The 22,791-nt window shown below is 39.5% G+C and overlaps 1 long non-coding RNA gene across 2 annotated transcripts in view; it reads right to left on the reverse strand.

Moving 5' to 3' along the window:
* Positions 1–22,791, reverse strand: part of LOC125922673 (uncharacterized) — a 288,478-nt gene that overhangs the window by 223,481 nt on the left and 42,206 nt on the right. Inside the window, exon 3 of one of the 2 annotated variants that reach the window (XR_007457731.1) lies at positions 2,963–3,588. The exons of the other annotated variant lie outside the window; for it this stretch is intronic. This is a non-coding gene — a long non-coding RNA (uncharacterized LOC125922673). Of the gene's footprint in view, positions 1–2,962; positions 3,589–22,791 lie in introns of those variants that run through there. 2 annotated transcript variants of the gene reach the window in all.

Consider the following 22,791-nt stretch of genomic DNA (forward strand, 5'->3'; position numbering starts at 1 on the left):
TTAAGCATCTGACTCTTGGTTTTGGCTCAGGTCATGATCGCAGGGTTTGTGAGATGAGCCCCGTGCTGGGCTCTGCACTGACAGTGTGGAGCCTGTTTGGGATTCTCTCTCTCTTCCTCTCTCTCTCTGCCCCTACCTCAGTCATGCTCTCTCTCTCTTTCCCTCTCAAAATAAATAAATAAACATTTTTAAAAATAAATAAATAAAACTAGGAGCTCTCACACCAGAACTTTCTGGTGGAAGCATACATGGTGCTTAGTTGTATCTTGAACTCCTGACTTACAGACGTGGCAGAAAAACCATGTAAATGCTAAAAATAACTATTCTGTCCACTAGACTCTTAGAAGTATGAACTTGGATGGTGTTGAGAAAACTGGACAGCGACATGCAAAAGAACGAAATTGAATCCCTTTCTTACACAATACACAAAAATAAATTCAAAATGGATTAAAAACTTAACTGTGAGACAGAAAGCCATTAAAATCCTAGAGGAGAACACAGTCAGTAACCTCTTTGACATTAGCCATAGCAACTTCTTACTAGATATGTCTCCTGAGGCAAGGGAAACAAAAGCAAAAATAAACTATTGGGACCTCATCAAAATAAAAAGTTTCTGCACAGTGAAGGAAACAATCAACAAAACTAAGAGGCACGTGACAGAATGGGAGAAGATATTTGCAAATGACATATCTGATAAAGAGTTAGTATGCAAAATATATAAAGAACTTATAAAACTCAACACCCAAAAAACAATCCAGTTAAAAAATGGGCAGAAGACATGAATAGACATTTTTCATGGCCAATAGATACTTGAAAAGATGCTCAACATCACTCATCATTAGGGAAATATGAATCAAAACTACAATGAGATATCACCTCACACTAGTCAGGATGATTACAACCAACAACACAGGAAACAACAGGTGTTGGCGAGGATGCAGAGAAAGGGGAACGTTCTTACACTGTTGATGGGAATGCAAACCCGTGCAGCCAGTCTGGAAAACAGTATGGAGAGTCCTCGAAAAAAGTTAAAAATAGAACTACCCAATGATCCAGCAATTGCACTGGTAGGTATTTACCCAAAAGATTCAAAAACCACTGATTTGAAGGGATCCATGCACCCTGATGTTTATAGCAGCATTATCTACAATAGCCAAGCTATGGAAACGGCCCAACTGTCTACTGACTGATGAATGGATAAATAAGATGTGGTGTATATACAATGGATTGTTACTCAGCCATAAAAAAGAATGAAATCTTGCCATTTGCAACAGCATGGATGGAGCTGGAGAGTATTATGCTAAGTGAAATAAGTCAGTCAGAGAAAGACAAATACCATATGATTTCACTCATATGTGGAATTTAAGAAAGAAAACAAACATGGGGTGGGGGGAAGAGAGGAAAACCAAGAAACACACTCTTAACTATAGAGAACAAACTGATGGATACCAGAGGGGAGGCATGTGGTTAAAAAGGTGACGGGGATTAAGGAGTGCACCTGTGATGAGCAGTGGGTATTATATGGAAGTGCTGAATCACTAAATTGTACACCGAAAACTAATATTACACTATATGTTAACTGGAATTTAAATAAAAACTTGGAGGAAAAAAAAAAGAAGTATGAATTTGGAAAGGTTCTCTTTTTCTTATTACCAATTTTTTAAAGAGCTGTGTTTGCTCTTGAGTCCTGCACGTATAGAATAGTGCCAAACCCAGCATCACTGAACTATGTGCCGTGTGGATCACCACACAATGTAACAGTGTGAACTGCACGCGGTGTGAGCTAACACCCAGTGTAGAACCGTGAACTGCATGTGGTGTGAGTTAATACCCAGTGTGGTAATGTGAAGTACATAGGGCGTGAACTAACACACACAGTGCGAACTAATACACTGTGGAGCGGTGTGAACCGCTAAGCAGTGTGAACAAATGTGAACTCCAGTAGTGTGAACTAATACACGGTATCATTGACCCTTGAGCAACATGGAGATTAGGGGCATCATACCCTGCACAATCAAAAACCCATGTATAATGTTAGACTTTCCAAAAACGTAACAATTAATGGACTACTATTAACTGGAATCCTTATAGATAACAGAGTCAATTAATACATATTTTGTATATGTATTATTTAGTGTATTGATACAACAAACTAAGCTAGGGAAAATGTTATTAGAAGAATCATAAGAAAAAAATACATTCACTGTACTATACTTATAAAAAAAAAAACCACGTATTAGTGGACCCATGCAGTTCAAACCTGTATTACTCAAGGGTCATCTGTTTAGTAGTGTAAACCTTTAGTGTGGACTAATACACAGAGTACTGACATGAACGGATTAACCATGTAAACAACCACACAGTGTAACTGTGTATACACTGCAGCCTGAACCACCACATCATGTAGTAATAGGAACCATCATATACATAATAATATTCATAATAATGGGACGCTTGGGTGGCTCAGTCTGTTGAGCGTCTAATTCTTGATCTCAGCTCAGGTCATGGTCATGGGATTAAACCCTGCAGTGGGCTCTGTGCTGAGTGTGGAGCCTGCTTGGGATTCTCTCTCTCCCTTTCTCTCTGCACCTCCTCTGTGCACGTGCTCACTTTCTCTTTCTCTCTCTAAAAAAAAAATGTTTAAATAATAATAATAATAATGTTCAGTACCACAGTGTTAACTATCACACAAGTTTTTTTCTGTGCAGGTCATACAATCTTTGAAACTTTTCCAGGGGCGCCTGGGTGGCGCAGTCGGTTAAGCGTCCGACTTCAGCCAGGTCACGATCTCGCGGTCCGTGAGTTCGAGCCCCGCGTCAGGCTCTGGGCTGATGGCTCGGAGCCTGGAGCCTGTTTCCGATTCTGTGTCTCCCTCTCTCTCTGCCCCTCCCCCGTTCATGCTCTGTCTCTCTCTGTCCCAAAAATAAATAAAAAACGTTGAAAAAAAAATTTAAAAAAGAAACTTTTCCATAAACCCAGAATGACTCCAAAATAAAAGTTATGCTCAAGAAAGATTTCACTAAGTTGTATTGTCTTCAGTTTTCAAACATCCTCCTGTTCCAGCAGCCTATTACAATATCACAACCTAAATATGTCAAAATAATTATTGTAGTTAAGTTGAAATTTGATTCTGAGCTTTCTTACTAAAAATTGTGAAACAAGCAATTACAGAATTCCTAGTATTAGAAAGAATGAAACTTACTAGTTCCTTAGCACAAGCATAAGCTTTTCCCGGAAAAATCATCTCAAGTGAGACTTTATTAATGGGACACCAAGTGCTATGGAGGGCAATGTTCTCAGAGGCAAGTGCAATGATAAATTTCAAAAGGTCTTTGAAGTGACTTTCCATGGAAGTTAAAGGTAAAGCTGCACAATAATTCCAGGAAAGCAATTCCCAAAAGGCTAAATAAGCTAATGCTAGATGTATAACAGCCTGGTGGCACAGCGTGATAAGGTTACAATGCAGATCTCCTGGGAGGGAGACAGAAGGCATGCTCCGTTCACCATTCTCCACAATTTCGTCTTCCTTCGGGAGGGCTTCTGTTTGGAGCTGGGAAGCAGAGAGCTCAAAGTGGGCTCTGATCTAACCTAGAATACAAAGATTCTGAGTAGCTAACGGGAGATAATACCTATGAAATGAAGAGACAGGGTTACAGGATTGTACATAAGAAGGGAAAACTTCTTGAATTTCACACTTAATTGATAAAACAACGGACACATTACTCAGTCTCTTTCAACGGTGGATAATGATGACTGCCTTGCAGAACTGTCGTGAGCACCTAGAAATCCACCTGGCCGATAATGATTACTGACGGTAATAACACTTACAGACAACAACACTAGCTCTCATGTGGAGTGCTTGCTCAAGTCATGCTCGCATGTACATACTAAACCCTTTAGAGCTATCATCTTCCTTAATCTTCATTATTACCCAATATCGTTGGTATTTTCTCATTTCTTCAGAAGAAGAAACAGACCTAGAAAGTTAAAACAACTTACGGAGGGCACAAAGCTAGTATCTGTCACAGCCAAATATGAATTCAAAGGTCAGCTTCAAAACTGACTAGCTAAGTCACCTTGGGTAAGTTATTCAACTTCTATGTGCCTTCGTTTCTATACCTGTGAAATGGGATAATAACAAAACTTCCTTCATGGGGTTGTTGCAGGATTACATGAAACAAGAAATATAACATGTTTAACACACAGTAAATCTTCAATGAATGACAGGTTTTTATATTATGTAAACATCAGATGGGAAGGAGTTAAGGCTAACACTGTAAAAATGGAGGCAAGCACTTAACCAAACTTTCACTTGGATCAAAGGCTACCAGAGCTCTCGCTGGGAAGCAAATTGTAGTAAAACTAGACTTTTCCTCAGAAAGCAGCAATATATCTGATGTAACATATGGACAGCATTTAATGTAGTCTTCAAGGTTTTATGAATCATAACCACCATTACCAACATACCGTTTTTGTCCCTAATTGAATATACATCAAGGAACTTCAGACCACAGAAAGAGGTACAACACCAAGGGTCCTCCATTTGCAAGATTAATATCCCTGATTAAGGTTCCATTTCTCTTTAAATATTATAAGAATGCTCATGTCCTATTTCCATTATTTCTGCCATATATTCATGTAACAGATTTTAATATTATAAATTTTCTTTAAGGTGAATCACTTTTTTATTAATTCAGACTCTACTGAACTACTAAAAAAAAAGTACCATCCATAATTAATATCTGTGTATGCGGATCATGACCTTAAGAAAATCGAGATGATACTAAAATAAATTGAGAGTTTAAGAAAAACCAAGCAGCAGGCTTACGTTTTAAAGACACCACTGAACTAGGCATTGAAATGGATTTGGATGCCAAATGCTGTTGGAACCTCTTCTATACTTACCTTCAAGTGATCAGCTTTAACATCTACTGGAACAGAGAAAAATATGACCTCCCACAACCAATCATTTTATCTTTGTATTCAGGTTCACCATGAAACCAAAAGTGTGCCACCTCCATGTAATGGCTTCAGTGTGTCTGACTCAGGGCAACTTTCTTGCCTCATACTTACAAAACCTAAGTTGTTATTATATACACTTCTTTTTGAAATGGGACAAGATTCTATTAGTTTTCAGGAAAATATAAATTAAAACTACAAGACAGAATTACTATACACTCAACACAATGGCTAAATTTTAAGAAGACAGACAATATCAAATGCTGGTAAAATATGGAGAACAACTGAATTGTCCTAACTGCCATTGGTAAAGTAAGTTTGTACAAATACCCTGTACAAAACTTTGGCAATATCTGTCAAGCTAAACCCATGTCTATCACATGACCCAGCAAATCCATTCCTACTTAAACACCCAACACAGTTGGGTTTTTGTGTTCACACCAATGAAAACAACCTAAGTATTTATGAAAGGTAGATAATGCATGTAATGCATAATTAAACTATAGTCTATTCACACCAGGAAAGCTACACAGCTGTGAGAGTGATCAATCTACAAATGCCCATAGCAGGATAGTTGTAGACATAATACTGAAAGAGAGTAGCTGTGATCTTTCCTCTTTCATCTTTGATTTTATCTATTTGTGTCCTCTTTTTCAGAAGTCTGGCTAGGGTGTTATCAATTTTGTTTATTCTTTCAAAAAACCAGGTCTTAGTTTCATTGATCTGTTCTACTGGTTTTTTGTTTTGTTTTTGTGTGTGTGTGTTTTGTTTTGTATTGTTTTTAGATTCTATATTGTTTATTTCTGCTCTAATCTTTATTATTTCCCTTCTTCAGCTGGCTTTGGGCTTTCTTTGCTGCTGTGTTTCTAGTTCCTTTAGGTGTAAGGTTAGGTTCTTTATTTGGGACCTTTCTTGCTTCTTGAGATAGGCTTAATTTGCAATGTATTTTCTTCTTAAGACTGCCTTTGCTACATGTTTTCATTTTCATTTGTTTCCATGTGTTTGAAAATTTCTTCTTCAATTTCCTGGTTAACCCATTTATTCCTTAGTAGGATGTCTTTAACCTCCACATATTGAGGGCTTTCCAAATTTTTTCTTATACTTGATTTCAAATTTCGTACTATTGATTTCAATTTTCATCCGAAAATATGCATGGTATGCTCTCAGTCTTTTTATACCTGTTGAGGGCTGATTTGTGACCCAATATGTGATCTATTCTGGAGAACGTTCCAGGTGCACTTGAGATGAATGTGTATTTTGTTGCTTTAGGATAACATGTTCTGAAAATATCTGTTAAGTCCATATGGTCCAGTATGTCATTCAGAGCCATTGTTTCCTGGTTGATTTTCTGCTGAGATTATCTGTCCATTCTGTAAGGGAAGTATTAAAGTCTCCTATAGTTATGGTATGAGAATGGCAACACAAATGGGTTTCTACTCTTTAATTCCACTTACCTAAATTTCACATTTTTCACATGTATAATTCCATAAAAAATTCTAGCAGATACAAAGAATATCTCTGCTTATGAGATTGCATATTTACCACCTTATTTGAGAGGGTTCTGACACTGATGATTTTCTATAAATATATTATTTAATTTGCTCAGATTTGACACAAATCGAATCATAATTTAATTGAATTTAAAGTGAAGGGTACTGGTTGAAATTTGTAAGTAAAACAATTATTTTTTTTATTTTCATTTGAGAGAGAGAGAGAGAGAGAGAGAGAGACAGAGCGTGAGACTGGCAGGGGCAAAGAGAGAGGGAGACACAGAATCTGAAGCAGGCTCCAGGCTCCACGCTATCAGCACAGAGCCCAATATGGGGCTCGAACTCACAAACTGTGAGATCATGACCTGAGCCGAAGTCAGACACTTAACCAACTGAGCCACCCAGGCACCCCAAATAAAACAATTAAACCTTTCTCTAAGTTACATACTGTATATATTCTTTTGATATTCATATCTCCAGTTTTTCTTTGGACAGAATCCCACTGGTCTCAAATTTCAAGTATGTTCTGTTATTTAAAAAGTAGCTTTATCGGAAATATTTAATTTAGTGTAGATGGCAAATATGGAGTACAGAAACCACCACCCTCCGCTGGAATGCTCACAGAGGATATGACAAATCAGCCACATATTCTACTCCATTCTGTTGGGAGTCTCCATCTTGTAGTCAAACAGCAGTTCAGAAAGACAGGAGGTATAGAACAGAGTTAATAGAAGATATGGCGATACTTTTCATTTTCCATCACCCATTTGTTTAACCCAAATTAGTCTTTATGCTGCATAGTCGCCCTCCTGTTCTGCTGCTCCAACCAGACTAGTGCAATCTGTTAGGGCAGGGTGGGCAATCCACGCTGCTGGGTCGGGGGGCAGGTGCACCTTTTATAGCTCAGGGTTCCCTCCAAGCACCATTGCCAAAGAGGGCCAGGAAATAGAACATGGATGGGCCACGGCTGTATTTATTTCCTACACGGGCTCCAATCAAGATCAGCAGGGGAATAGCGGAAGGTCATCTATACTCAGGGCACTCCCCAGAACGCGGCACCAAAGCATCCTTTTAATACAATCTCAAATTCTTCTCCTTTCTCTGATTGTGAGAAATCCCTTTTATTTATTTTTAAGTTATATTTATTTATTTTAACTTTTATTTTTTTTGAGAGAGAGCGAGCGTGAGAGCATGGGGGAGGGGCAGAGAGGATCCAAAGAGGGCTCTGTACTGACATCAGAGAGACCAACGAGGGCTCCAACCCATGCCCTGAGATCATGACGGGAGACGAAGTCAGACTTCCAACCATCTAAGCCACCCAGGCGCCCTGAGAAAGGCCTTTTAAACTCTTCCAGACCTCCTGTGGTGGAAGACTAATAAGACCACACGTGGACCTACTTCTCATCACTCCTCACTTCTCTGGCGGATGTTCTTTCTCATTATAATGCTATTATAATCGGCTGATATCTCTTAAAACCAGGTTACCAGAGGGGCTTCGGCCCAGCCTTTCACTCGCTTTAGTCATATTCTTTCTATGCTCTCAGCTGCTCTCAGCTGCACGCTCAAAATATGCAAACTATTCCTAGTCAGCATGTTTTCTCTTCTTCTCTTTGCAAGGTCTAACCTGAACATTTGCTACAAAACAAAGCACGCCTCTGAGCAAGACATCCCACTCATCACGAAGAGCCGGCCTAGTAAGAAGCTGCCAGTCCCTCACCCAGCTCACTACCGACATTCGAAAGCCATTCCCCTTGTGACGCCCTCACTTCCTGCTTCCTTCCCATACTTCACCTCTTCACTCCTGCCCACCTGTCTGGCTTCACCCATCAGATCACCAAATCTGATTTTGCTCCTGTAGTACCAATCATGCCTCTCTTCTGAGACAACAGCATTTGCCCACAGGCCCGTGCAGATGCGTGGTTTCTGGGGATAATAACTGCAGAAGGAATAATATAGAAAAAGAAACACTGCGAGCATGAGACAAAGATGCCTGTTTTTTGTGGCTGAGCTTTCCGGCCATCCGGACCTTAGAAAGCCCTAAAACATCTTATCACCTACTAACTAGTTCCTCCTGGCTCACTCAGCTCCAGCCACAAGAGCCTCATCAAAGCTTCCAGAACACGTTAGCCCCTCTGGGCTTTTGTACTTGCAATTCCTGCAGCCTGGACTGCTTCTCCCTCAGGCATCTGCTTGGCTCGCTCCAGTGCTCCTTCATGTCTTTATTCAAACATGCCCTTCTCAGTGAGGTGGTCTCTGATGACCCCAGCTAAAATATAACATTCCATTCCCCCCGTGTCCCATCCCCCTTTCCTGCTTTACTTTCCTCCCTAGCATTTATCAACTATTTGTAATACAAGGTATTTTAGGAAGACTTATTGATTTTGCTTGTCCAACTGTTTCCGCTTTTGGAATGTAAGCCCCGTGAGCAGAAGGATTTTGCCTCCTTCACCTGCTGTGTGCCCTAGAGCAGAGCCTGACACATGTTAGGTACTCAATACATATTTGTTGGCTCAATAAATCAATGACCTGGTAATAAAGTGTTAAAACAGGAAGTAGAAACCTATTAGAATGTATTTTAGTCAGCTTGGGCTGCTACTATAACATAATACCTTAGACAGGTGGCTTAAATAGCAGACATTTATTTCTCACAGTTCTGGAGGCTGGAAGTCCGAGATCAAGGTGCTGGCAGATTCAGTTCCTGGTGAGGGTCTATTTCCTGGTTCATCGGCAGCTGTCCTCTTGCTGTGGCTCATATTGCCTTTCCTTTATGAGTGTAAGTGAAGAGATCTCTCTTCTTTCTTCTTCTTATAGGGTAGTAACCCCATCATGTGAACCCCACCCTCATGATTTCATCTAAACCCAATTACATCCCACTGGCCCCAGCATTAAATACTATTACACTGGGGTTTGGGGCTTCAATATAGGAATGGGAGTAGGAAGGGATGCCTGAGTAGCTCAGTCTATTAAACATTCAATTCAATTTCAACTCAGGTCATGATCTCAGGATTCATGAGTTCGAGCCCTGCTTCAGGCTCCTAGTTGGCAGTGGGGAGCCTGCTTGCAATTCTCTCTCTTTCCCTCTCTCTCTGCCCCTCCCCTGCTTGCTCTCTCTCAAAATAAATAAATAAACTTTTAAAAACAAGGAATGGGGATAGAGTGATATAAACACTCAATCACTATGGGGTGCCTGGGTGGCTCAGTCAGTTAAGCGTCCGACTTCAGCTCAGGTCATGATCTCACAGTTTGGGGGTTTGAGCACCATGTAAGGCTCTGTGCTGACAGCTTAGATCCTGGAACCTGCTTCAGATTCTATGTCTCCCTCTCTCTCTGCCCCACCCCTGTTTGCACTCTGTCTCTCTGTCTCTCAAAAATAAACATTAAAAAAATTAAACATTCAGTCAGTAACAGAATATAAGCTTGATAGCAGCAATTTTGTCTCTTTTTGTTTACTGATGTAGTCCTTACATCTAGAATAGTGCCTGGCATATAATAATCACTCAGGAAATATTTATTAAATAAGAACAGGAGAAATTGTAATGTAATTGTCAAGCTAAAATGCAAGGGCCATCATCAAATCACAGAAGTAACAGTAATATATACGGATGCAATTTTTGCTCTCTAAACATAGGGATTTCATCAAGACTATTAGTTAGGATGTTGGTTTTTATGCTGCTAGAGGAGACCCAAGTAAACTGTGGTTTAAGCTGGGGAGCCAAATATAATGAACTAGATAGATGTGTATTTCTCTCTTATGTAACAATCCAACCTGATAGAGCAGTTCAATTCTGCCAAGTCCTCAGAGGTCAGAATGCTTACTATTTTGCTGCTCTCCCATCTTTAAGGTGGCCTGCATCTCTGGTACAAGACGGCTTCCTTTCCTTGTCTGCAAAACAGACACCTGGAGAGGAAGAGGGTAGGGGATACCTTGCATTACAGGGCACTCCTGGAAGTTATGCCCAGTGATACCATCTAGGACATATCTACAAGTTTTGCTCATATCGCATTGACTAGAAATGAATCGTGGTCACATCAAGCTATAACTTAGAAAGGAAAATTTAATCTCTATTTTGAACTATAAATCCAGGCTTTTATTATGATAGAAGCAGAGGTGAGTAGATCTGGGGGAGAAGCAGCAGTCTATGCCATGGCATACAATTTAAAATGACTATGTAGGGGTGCCTGGGTGGCTCGGTCGGTTGAGCATCTGACTTCGGCTCAGGTCATGATCTCACGGTCCGTGAGTTCGAGCCCCGCGTCGGGCTCTGTGCTGACCACTCAGAGCCTGGAGCCTGTTTCAGATTCTGTGTCTCCCTCTCTCTCTCCCCTCCCCTGTTCATGCTCTGTCTCTCTCTGTCTCAAAAATAAATAAACGTTAAAAAAAAAAATTTTAAATGACTATGTAGAATTAAGACACACGTTGTATAATTAGTTATTGAAGCTGGATCCTACACAGAGTTTCATTGCACTATTTTCTCTAACCAATGTCTGTTTGAAAATTTCATGGGTAAGAGTTCTAAAAATTAATTGCCTCAGCACATATTGTGGGATTTTGATGGTGTTTGAGTTAAAAGGAGGATTTGTCAACTTCAGTGAGAACACAGTAAGCAAACAAAGGTTTAAGTGCTTGCTTGTCAGGACTTTCCTTCTCTTGCTGCAGTTGAAGACATCGGGAGGAACCTGAACTAGGCTGCTGAAGGGTGAGAGTCCATACTGTTAACCTTAAAAATAAAACTGTCGGTTATTTTGCCAGCAAAAATCGGTTCATCCAGGAATAGCGGAGAATTGCAACACAAAAGAAGCAAGCTATGGGAAATCCAGCAAAGGAGAGGAACAGTATTTTATGGAGAAGAAGGAGGAAATTGGGTGAGGCTGTTTGAACAAAAAGCCCATTGGAAAAAAGCAAGAATTTAAGATGATGGTTTTTCATTGGCTGAGTTGCAAGGGTAGTCCATTTCTTGTAGGAGATGCAATGTGTACCTTTTCCCTGTCCAGGCCTGTAATTGACAATTCTTCCTGCAATTGACAAGTTGTATGGCTCCCCTTCCAGCTTCCCAACTCCACTTTAATGTGGTTTCCCATTATTAATTTCCACAATATGGAGGAAGATGGGAGATACCTCAGCTGACAGCTTGCCTCCCACCAGATATGTGAGTGAAGTCATTCTGGATCATCCAGCTGAATTCACAACACCAGCCAATCAGAGACCTATGACAGACATCAGCAGAGAGAAGCTAGATAACTAGATGTCATCCAAGGATAGAAAGGGGTCGGGATAGATGGGGCTTTGCAAGACTCCTGAGGAGATGGGCAACTTATGTGGTTCTGCAAAGCTTCACCTGAGCCAGCCACCATCAAAAAGCAGAAACAAACAAAAACTTGACCTGATAATTCTTTGAAATTCCTCAATCTCCAGGTTATTCTGGTGTCCTCCCCAGAGGACAAGTACCTGGAATAAGGATTCTGTTTCTAAGAGACAATTTTTGATTCAGGCTCTTCCAAGCAATGCCTGTCCCACCCCGATTGTGCTCTAGGGGCCTGCCAGGGGGCCCCCCACACACCTGCTGCTCCCACTGGTTCTGCTCCAATGTACAGAAAAGGAAAGTGGGTGCTTTTGGTTATTCTTTTTAAAGACCTTGGGATACAGCTTAATAAATCTGGAATTTGATTTTGTAAATATCCCTTTCTTGTTGCAGTGTTTAAGTTCATCCCTAACCTAAAGCCTAAAACAGAGTACCTGCCCTCTTGCAAATGAGATTTTTGCATTTAGGACTCTAAAGGGTTTACTGGGACATCACTTCTCAGAGAACAACTTGCTAGCTCTGCGGGCTAATGCAAATTCTCCCATTCATAAATTTTGGCACCTTAGCAACTTGAGGAAACTGAGGCCCATTTCCTTCATATATGCAGTGAGGATAATAATAAGGCCACTAAAACCAGCCCTAGTGAAAAATGCATCAAAACATAAGTGAAAGTGATCTTTAAGGTTTTTTTTTTCAAGTTTCTATTTCTCCTTAAAATTAATGTTTGTAGGGATTGAGGGACAATTTTCCTTAAGTTCTAGAAAGTTCTTCCTTGGCTTCAATCCTACTGGTGATAAAATGAGGATTGCATTCAGAGTTTTACACTGTGTTCTTCTGACTCTGCATCCACCCATGATTGTAAGACCACTAGTTCCCCTTATTGAATATTGTATCCTTATAAACTCCTGGGGCTCCTCAGAGGTATTTCCTGAGTGCTTAGCATTTTAGTCCTTTCCAATACAAGGTGGCTTATGCCATGGTTATTCTTGCTCCTTCCCTCTCTAATAATCTGCAAGGCCTCAGAGTCTCACAAAGCAGTCACCACAGTCCAGGACATCTCTCTAAGAGAACTACAGTGGCTCAGGTCAAACATGGAAGATGTTGATGTGCAATTTCTGTTCTTGCCTTTTGGTTCTTGCTTCCACCTTCTTATCGTCAGCCCGACATTGCCTCTGTTTGGAAATTAGTCCCATTTTTTTTCTTTTAACGTAGCATACATTACTATCCCAAGACATCAGTCTTAGCTGGGAGTGCTGTCAGATGTCATCTCCATAATGAAGGGAAGACAGGCTCTCACCACCTTCATATTACACTCAGTTCCATGGGTCTTGGTGCCCGGCTTCTGGTGCTCCCACTTCTTAGTGAGAATTTGATGAGCCTGCCCTTCTTTTTATACATATATATATATAAAAATTTTTTAGAGAGGGAGGGAGTGAGGCGAGGGAGAGAGAGAATCTTAAGTAGTCTCCACGTCCTGGCACAGAGCTTGACACAGGGCTGGATCTTGCCATTGTGACATCATGATGTGAGCTAAAATCAAGAATCAGATACTTAACCAACTGAGCCACGTAGGTGCCTTCTGATTCATTTTATCCCTTTCTTCAGTATACTCAGCCACGAGTGCATGACACTGAGCTGGAATGTAATTTACAACAAGGACATTGTACCCCAAATCTCCTTCCTCTCTGATCTGAGGCATGTTATTGAATTAAGCTAGTATTTTTCATTTCTTCCTTCCCTCATCAAAATTCTACATACGGATGTGCTTTTGCCCTTCATGCATATGGACTCGCACCATCACTCCCTGTGCCCAGGCACTTATAAATTCTAGGAAGGACACAGCCCTGGCCAAATCTAAAACAGCCACTACGCTTCTTTTTGAGTTATAGAAGTAGCAATCTCTTTTCACAACCTTACACGAGAAATGAAATTCCATGGATTTGTGAGCTAGTTAAACTATTTAGGTCACTCAAGTTTGTCATTTGCCAATACCTATGGATTACTACTAGGTATGGAGCAAGCATAATTGGGATTTGTTACAAGTACCATGTAAACTCTGAACTTGATAAATGTCACCACGTAATCATCTTTCATGGGAGAGAAAATTGGAATATTGTGATTAGCTGCATGTTCTCCTTTCTCATAATATTTCTTGCTTCTTTTCTTCCTGATTTTTAGTCTTATTTCTGGATCTTAATAAACTCAAAATAGATTGTTTACTGCTTAAAATTTCTTTGTTTTATGCTTTGAGGTATACCAAGATAAAAAAAAAAAGTTACCAGTCAATCAAACATACCAAGTCTTTGCTATAAAAAGAGAGAAAAATATTCAGGATATTCTAGACATAAAACTATTCCAATTTTTAATCCTGTTTTACAGAAATTGGAGACTTGGCTCTAAATTTAGCTGGCTCTGACCTGCTTCACCTAGACTCACTTACCACTAACAATGAGAAAGAATTTTAAAACTCCCCAATTCCTGTCAGTTCGTGTTATTAATAAAAAGCATTTCCTTAATCCTTCACCTAAAAGCAGTTTCACTATAGTTTCAAAGTTCATGGGGAGAATTCTGCTCCAAATGTTATCATTTTTTAAAGAAAACTTTATTTCAAAAGAAATGGAAATTAAGCAACTTGATAACACTATGTTTATAAACTATTCACTTTTTAAAAAGGAAATTCAAAGGGACAGTAGGTTCATCTCATGAATTTGTCCTAAAAATTGCAACTGTTTCTTTCAAGACTTGTGGAACAGCAGGTGGCCAAGGGGTCATCTTTATTAAAATAAAAGCTTTTGACCCTGAGTCACCAGCCTTTGAATTTTCCTCTGGAGGGGGAAAGAGTTAATTTATATTTTTTTCCATTTTTTTCCCATGAAGAAAAGGCCTGAGGCTCTGAATTACTGAGCTTAATGCCAAGACTGCAAAAAAATAATGAGAACCTAATTATAGATTATTTCATCAACATCTCAAAGGGCTTCATACCTGTTAAAATACCACTGTACCCTTCCTGTGTAGATAAGCATGTGGTTTGGTATGAGAGCAAGAAACTAAATCTCTTTGCAAACACCTTTTCCTATTTGTTTAACTTTGTCTTAATTTCTTTGCATTCCATTCAGTACCACAAATTAAGAGGCTGGTACTTAGCCACTCTGGGCATGCCACTCCAAATAGAGCTTGACACGCCAGCTAAAGAAAAAGCCCCCAGGAGCAGCTTACAGGTCTGTCTCCCATGACCCCCCTTTGACCAAGAATGTGGTCCTCAGGCAGTATGTATTTCAGTCCTATCACTTTGATATAAGTAAATCTTCATCCTTTGAAGGGAGGGACTGAGCAGAGGGAATGGGGCAAATTCAACCTGAACTAAGGCTGATGATGCAGGGTACTTTTGGTAATAGAACTACATTGGAAAGAGCTGGTATCATAGAGACATCTGTGTTGGGGAAATATTATTGGCAATAAGTCCAATTCCTATAGTGACCATTAAAAAATGATAACGTATTTGGAGATACACGTTATAATACTTTTTTTGGCCTTTCTGTTTTATAATCATAACTCCATATTTGAAACCAGAGAGTTTTCCAGAGGTCTGTACCTAGGCATCTCAAGGCCAACTTTCATTCTAAACCTAATAATTATTATGAGATCATATGAAGTATGAATCTTAGCCCTAAGTGTAATCTCCCTATCTCTGAGTCCACCCAAATATTCATTTTAACCTTTACTATTATATTTTTATTTGCTTTGAATGGTCTTAGAATGAGGGAAGTTGGCATACAGCTAAAGAAAGAGAACATAGCTGAATAAACAAGCTAAATGAGTCAGACACTGCAAAAGGAGTAGGGGCCACAAAGAATAATGAGACACTGTTCCTGTTCTTGAAGAACCTGCAGACTAATGAAAGAAAAACAGTAACAGAGAAACATGATTTCACCATAATATGACAAGTACTATAGAAAGATATGCCCTGGATGCAATGAGGGCTCAAAATCAGGGTATTTAGTCCATCCTAGAAGTTCAGGATAGACTTCTTGGAAAAGATAATGTCTAAGCTAAGCCTTAAAATCATAAGTAGGGGAGGGGCCCCTGGGTGGCTCATTCGGCTGAGTGTCCGACTTTGGCTCAGGTCATGATCTCGCAGTCTGTGAGTTCAAGCCCCGTGTCGGGCTCTGTGCTGACAGCTCAGAGCCCAGAGCCTGCTTTGGATTCTGTGTCTCCTTCTCTCTCTGCCCTTCCCCAGCTCATGTTCTGTCTCTCTGTCTGTCAAAAATAAATAAACATTTTTTAAAAATTTTTTAAATCATAAGTAGGGGAGAAACACTTCCACTGCAGAGTAAGGACCTCCAAAACTCCATTTCTCCACAAGAGCAATGAGAAAACTGACAAACTATTTTTAAAAGCAACTTTTCAGAACCCTGGGTATTAACTAAAGGCTTATCACAATATGAGGAGTGTTTATTAAGTAAAAACAGCTAAATCATGGTAAGAAAGGTGAGTTTACTGTGCTTTAACCTCGTTCCCGTACTCCTCTTTCCAGCTCTTCAGTAGCCTTGGAAACTAGCATTCTCACAACTATGATAGCTGTGAAAAAACAGCAGTCTAAGAGACACAGGATGGGGCAGAATGGATTTGAAGCACTGCAAAAAAACCCATCCCCACAGAATTGTCACTATTTAACCTTTCTGATGCTCCCTTGTAAAAGTCCCAGTCACAGGGTTTGTCCTCAGGTAACCTGACTCAGCTACGACTCCTTGGGGAAATTTCTTTTCTTTTCTTTTTTTTTTTTTTTTACCTGTTTATTTATCATTGGGAGACTGAGAGACACAGAGCGTACAGGGGAGGGGCAGAGACAGGGGGAGACACAGAATCCGAAGCAGTCTCCAGGCGCCGAGCTGTCAGCACAGAGCCCAACACAGGGCTCGAACCTACAAACCGCGAGATCATGACCCGAGCCAAAGTAGGACACTCAACCAACTGAGCCACCCAGGCACACCATCCTTGGGAAAATTTCTAATCCTGGGGCATGTGTCAGAAGTAATCAGCAGCAATTGTTAACATCATAGCTGCCTAAGCTGGGGATATAAGTTGGGACTTAAGAGGCCTCCCAAAAATCTGAAACAAAAATTCTAGGGAATGAAATGTCTATAGCGGGTTTTGAAAATCTCTGGCATATTCCTGGGGATCTAGAAGGTCATGTCCCTGCCAAGAAAGATCTGGGAAAATGCTAAGCTTTCACCCCTGACTAACCTTGAGGCTCTTTGCAAGTAGTAAGGGAAAGATAAGGTGGAGTTATAAGTTGCCAAAGTGTTGAAGGCATGACACAAACTATACAGAGTCCCTTGGCAAAGAGTGACAACTAATTGCTGATAGGATTTAAGGAAATTTCTGTCCAGTCATTAATTGATCACTAAGCTAACTGAGCAGAGACTATAGCGATCATATACAACACGGCATACAGATATTACAAAATTAGTTCAGAAAGTCATTAAACAAACAACAAACATCAAAACAACAGACTCTAGGTTGTGGAGGAGGATTTGGTTTCCAAAGTTGCTGTTCCAAAATATATGAGAAAAACCACAAGAAAATTAAAGTGGAACAATAGAAAATATCTGTTTAACACAATAGAAGATAGTAATGGAGAAATAGAGAAAGAAAACAAATCATACAGGAAAGAAATAGCAAAACAATAGATATAAATCCTATCTTATCAGGAACCACATTAAATGTAAATAGAATAAACACTCTAATCAAAAGGCAAACTTTGGAAGAATGGATACAAAAACATGATCCAACTATTGACTGTCTACAAGAGACACACTTCAGATTCAAAGACACAAATAGGTTGAAAGTAAAAGAACAGGGGCACCGGGGTGGCTCAGTCAGTTAAGCATCCGACTTCAGCTAGGGTCATGATCTCACGGTTCATGGGTTCAAGCCCTGCGTCAGGCTCTGTGCTGACAGCTCAGAGCCTGGAGTCTGCTTCGGATTCTGTGTCTCCCTCTCTCTGCCCCTCCCCTGCTCATTCTCTGTCTCTCTCTCTCAAAAATAAGTAAGCATTAAAAAAAGTAATAAAAAAAAAAAAGAAAGCAAAAGAACAGCAAGCAAATAATAACCAAAAGAGAGTCAAGTGACAATGCTGATATTGGACAAAATAGACTTTAAGATAAAAATTGTTTCTAGAGACATAAAATAGGTTATAATGATAAAAGGAACAATCCTTCAGGAAGCTATCATAATTACAACATATAACTTTTGTTCCCTCTTCTTTTAGTCCCATAGGAGAAAACAAAGATATATAAAGGAAAAGATATACACATACACCCCAAATGTATTCCAAGTGTGGAATAAAATACAAATATTAACATAAAGAAAATATCTGATTAAAAAGAGTTATTGGTGGAGGGTAGGAGGACTGGTTTACTACCTTGGGCTTGTCTTTATATACTCTGAAATTCTGAATAATCGTGCTTTGGCTAGAGATTTCGTTTATTCACCCTTGAAGGGAGGAGGAAACACACACAAACACACAAACAGGCACACAGACAGCACATATGCACACACACAGACATGACTAGATCAGAGTCCAAATTCTTACTTTATGCTTATCAAGTGTCCACAGAATTAACTGAACCTTCCAACTTTCAGGCAAGCTCAGGCTCTTACTCCCTGCAGAGGATGTTTAACAGCACTGTGCTGACCTTCAGAGAAAAAGCCTAGAAGGAGGTCCATGGGAAGCAACATCAGAAAACCATGTCATTTCACAAATGCTTTGATGTATGTTTTATGTATGTACTGTGTAAGAAATCCTTACATATTCATAAATTCTAGTTAATTCAATGTATGTATATAATTTTACATGATTTTACAATGAACACAAGGGTGATTGATTCGTAATTTTATTTTTCGATAAAATTTGCTTCTGTGAAAAAATAAAACTGATGGAATGAAATATTGTCAAGAAAATTACTAATATGTCTTGTTTTGCTGTTAATTTTAATTATCCTAATTAATCTGGTCTCTCCTGGTCTTGTCTTCTGGCTCAGACATTAATCAGTGACTTAACCTTATACAAGTCATTTTTTCTCTTTACCTACCTAATGATGAAGTTGCACTAGAAAGTCTTCAAAAGTTTCCTTTCAGCTCCACTAATATTTGCATTTCTGAAGTATAGATTAAAATTTTGTCATAATCTAATTACATATTAAATTCCCCTTGCCCCACCGTACAAGCTACAGTAAGAAAATCACTAATAAACTAAACATCAGAGAAAATGTCTCAGTTTAGCTCAGGAAGGGAGGTAAATGGGGAATTAATCTCTTAGTTGATTAAGTGTGGACTTCACAATTGCTTATTTTTCTGTAATTCCCAAAAAATCCAAAGCATAGTGCCAAGTCATAGCCAGATCGCATACAAGACGACTTTTGGAATTTTAGAAGGTTTAGAAGTACTTAACTATTCCATTTTTAAACTGCTTGCTTCAGAAATTTTTATAGAGTAACTAATAGAAATGTGTTTTCAAAGAAATGTACGTATTTCTATAAATGTAAAACTGCTCAGCATCTATCTCTTCGGCCTGCATAGCCCATGGAAATGTATGCCATGATGGTAGAAGAGTCTCCTAGATTATATAGCACTGTTTCTGAGCACAACTACCACACGGTAAATATTCTGTAATAGATGTGTGACAAATGTTGTTATTATCTCCATTAAGTTATTCAGTTAGAGGTTATACTTTCATTGCTATGCAAATATGTTTAAACAATGACCTATATGCAAATATGTACGTCTACAGCAACAAGAGTAGATAATACCAATATTACATTTCCTCTGACTTCAGCCAAGCATAAATGCAACAAATGGGTTTATTGCTCCACTGTGTTGAGCTCAAATGGGGAGATTTAAATTTGAATAGTCCTAAATGGCTCTCTACACTTAGGTAGCACTCCCTTGACCATCTGCCAATATGCACGTTTCCTAATATAGAACACAATTCCTGCGGGCAAATTCATTTCCTCAATTTTCTAGAAGCTACAGAAAAGCTCAGCATAGGCACAGGCTCAAATCTTCCCTTAGAAATAGTAAACACCTCAAACAATGGAAATCATCCATTTCCTTGAAAAATTAAAATACAATTTGGCATACATACTCTCTGGGCACGACCTACCCTTAGTAATCCTCAGTGGTTGACTAGATATTTATTTGAATCATTTAGGAGCTATTTGGAGACAGATGACTTTAAATCACATCTTTAAACAAAGCAAAATAGATTTAGACTTCCACAAACATCTGTTAATTTTTCATACACACTGAATCCATTAAGATAATTCACCTTATGGAATATCTTACAACAAGGAGCTCCTTTCATAACACTGAAGAAGGGAAAATTCAGTTATGCAAATGATTTCCATTCAAACTGTGCCCAGTGAATAACAGAAAGGGTAAGTGATTCAAACTGTATGCTAATCATCATCACTTCTACAGAGCTCTAGGAAAGCCAAAGCCAACAAGGTCAAATTTACAGTAAGATTTTAGAATGACAGTATCCTGAGGGTGGAAGTCCTTTCAGATCTTCCATATAATGGAGAACAAATCTGGACTGCTAGGAGTTTTCTCTACTTGTATCTACTTCATGGATGACATTTTCCTCTGCTAACATATTAGAATGATTTGTGGAATGAAACAATACCTGATGATCTTCCTCAAACTATTCAACTTGGACCAAATTAAAAAGTGGTTGTAATTATCCTGCAGCTGTGCCTAAAACCACCCATGGTCCTTGGCAACTGAGGGGGAGATAATGGCTGCCACTACTTGGTCGCAGCCCCAGGAAAATCTGAGTAGAGAAAGATCAGTCCTAACTTCTTGTGAGACTTGAGATTCCATTGAGGATGACCAAGAAGAAGATTCTGTGGCTGAAAACCTTGGCCAGGGGTCACATGGTATTTGGGACATCTGCAAGGTTCTGGTGTGTTTAGAGTAGCAAATTTTGGTACAGAGGTGTCTTTCAGATATCTCCCACACTGGTTTTAATGCAGTTACAAAAAAGAAGATAATTCTACCGTTCCTTCAGTTTCCCAGGGGCTTTCTATTTTGAGTAGTTTTTAAGTATTGAGAACTTACTTCTGGAACAGACAGTGTACTAAACAGTATGTAATTTTATTTAATCTTCAGGACAATAATATAAAATAGAAAATGTTACATTCATTCTGCATTTGAGGAATCTTTAGGTCAGGAAGTTTAAGTAAGTTATTTACACCAAAAGCAAGGACAGAACTAGGATTTGAAACCTAGTCTGAATGACTTCCAAAGGCCATGCTCTTAGACAGATGCTCTTAGACAGAAATTAACTAAGGTGTTCATATTCATGCACTCATTTAGCTACAGGTAGTCATGTAGAAGACAGAAGGTGAGTATCAATGGAATGTTTCTCAAAAGGATAAAGATGGGGTGCCTGGGTGGCTCAATTGGTTGAGCATCCAAGTCTTGATTTTGGCTCAGGTCATGATCTGAGATCACAGTTTATGCGATCGAGTCCCACAGCAGACGCCGTGCTGACAGCACGTGCTGACAGAATGTGGGATTCTCTCCCTCTCTCTCTCTGTCCCTCCCCTGTTCATACCTTCTCTTGCTCTCTCTCAAAATAAATAAATAAACATTTTTAAAGGCTAAATATCTTTTATGGGATGAACTATACCCCACCACCTATTCATATATTGGAGTCCTAACCCCAGAACTTTAGAATGTGACTGTTTGAAGACAGGGTCTTTACAGAGGTAATTAAGTTAAAATGAGGTGATTAGGATAGACCCTAATGCAATATTACTGGAGATTTGGACACAGACAGGTACTGAGGGGAGACAATGTGAAGACACAGGGAGAAGATGGCCATCTATAAGTCAAAGAGAGGATCTTAGGAGAGACCTTCCCCCATGGGCCTGAGAAGAAACCATCTCAGTCTCTGATTTAAGACTTTCAGCCTCCAGAACTGTAAGAAAATTAATTTCTGTTGTTTAAACCACCCAGTCTGTGGTACTTTGTTATGATGACCTCACAAATTAATACAGACCTCCTTCTCAAGAATAGGAGGAATTTTTCCCTTCAGATGGATGTGTTTATTATTCAAATTTAAATTTCATTCTTATAAGATTTTGATCTATTCCAAAGGATGGGATAAGTGCTAATTCAGATTAGGTCTCCCAGGACTTTTGCCAAGCGGGTTGGTCAAGTAGGAAGAAGTCCAAAAGCACACTATTTCTCCAGGAGGCATATGGACCAATTGAACCTCAGTTGACATCTTCAAAAGCATCCTCACCAACACAGGATTGCCATGTTTTCTCATGAATGGCTTTAATGGCAGGAATTAAGATTCTTGGAAAGGAGTACAGAATAGTCCTCTGGTAAACTACCAAGCACAGTTTAATTCCCCTTACCATCATGAGGTCCCAAGTCTTCTGGTTGGGGGCAACATGCTAAAAGTCAGTTCATCTATGGGTTTAACCTCCAGACTGTGTGCTCAGTAGGAGCTGCCCAGGAATCATAAACAAGAATAACAGGTGACAGTGTTATAACAAGAGGAGATTGGTGACTAGACTATTCTTTTACCCTTAGAATTTCCTGGCCAGCCAGAGAAAACTGGGGCTGAGAAAACTGAGCCATGTGTTCATCAGGATTGGAGGGATAAACGCAGGAACAGGAACATGAGTAAGAGATGACAATAGTTGGGTGCTAAGGATCAGCAGAGGGAAGTGAGGACTGAAGTCAGACGTAAAACCTCCACTGCAGAAGGTCAGCATGGCTATCTCTTTAAAGGATGAGAAGGCACACTCTATTGCATGGAGGATGAGTGTTTAAAAAGGGTGAACTACCCATTAAAATAGATATGTTGGAGGGCAAAGACTCGACTGCAAGTGAATGAGAGTGGTACCTAAGCAACTAGGAAGAAAAAAGAAACATTTTCACCAAGAACAAGATGCTCTAGCAGGCGATGTTGCCATGGCATTTCAAAGTGCTAGTTGCACCAGAATCTTGGCTGTAAATTGAAA

The sequence above is a fragment of the Panthera uncia genome, chromosome B1, assembly GCF_023721935.1.
Source record: "Panthera uncia isolate 11264 chromosome B1, Puncia_PCG_1.0, whole genome shotgun sequence".
Lineage (NCBI taxonomy): Eukaryota > Metazoa > Chordata > Mammalia > Carnivora > Felidae > Panthera > Panthera uncia.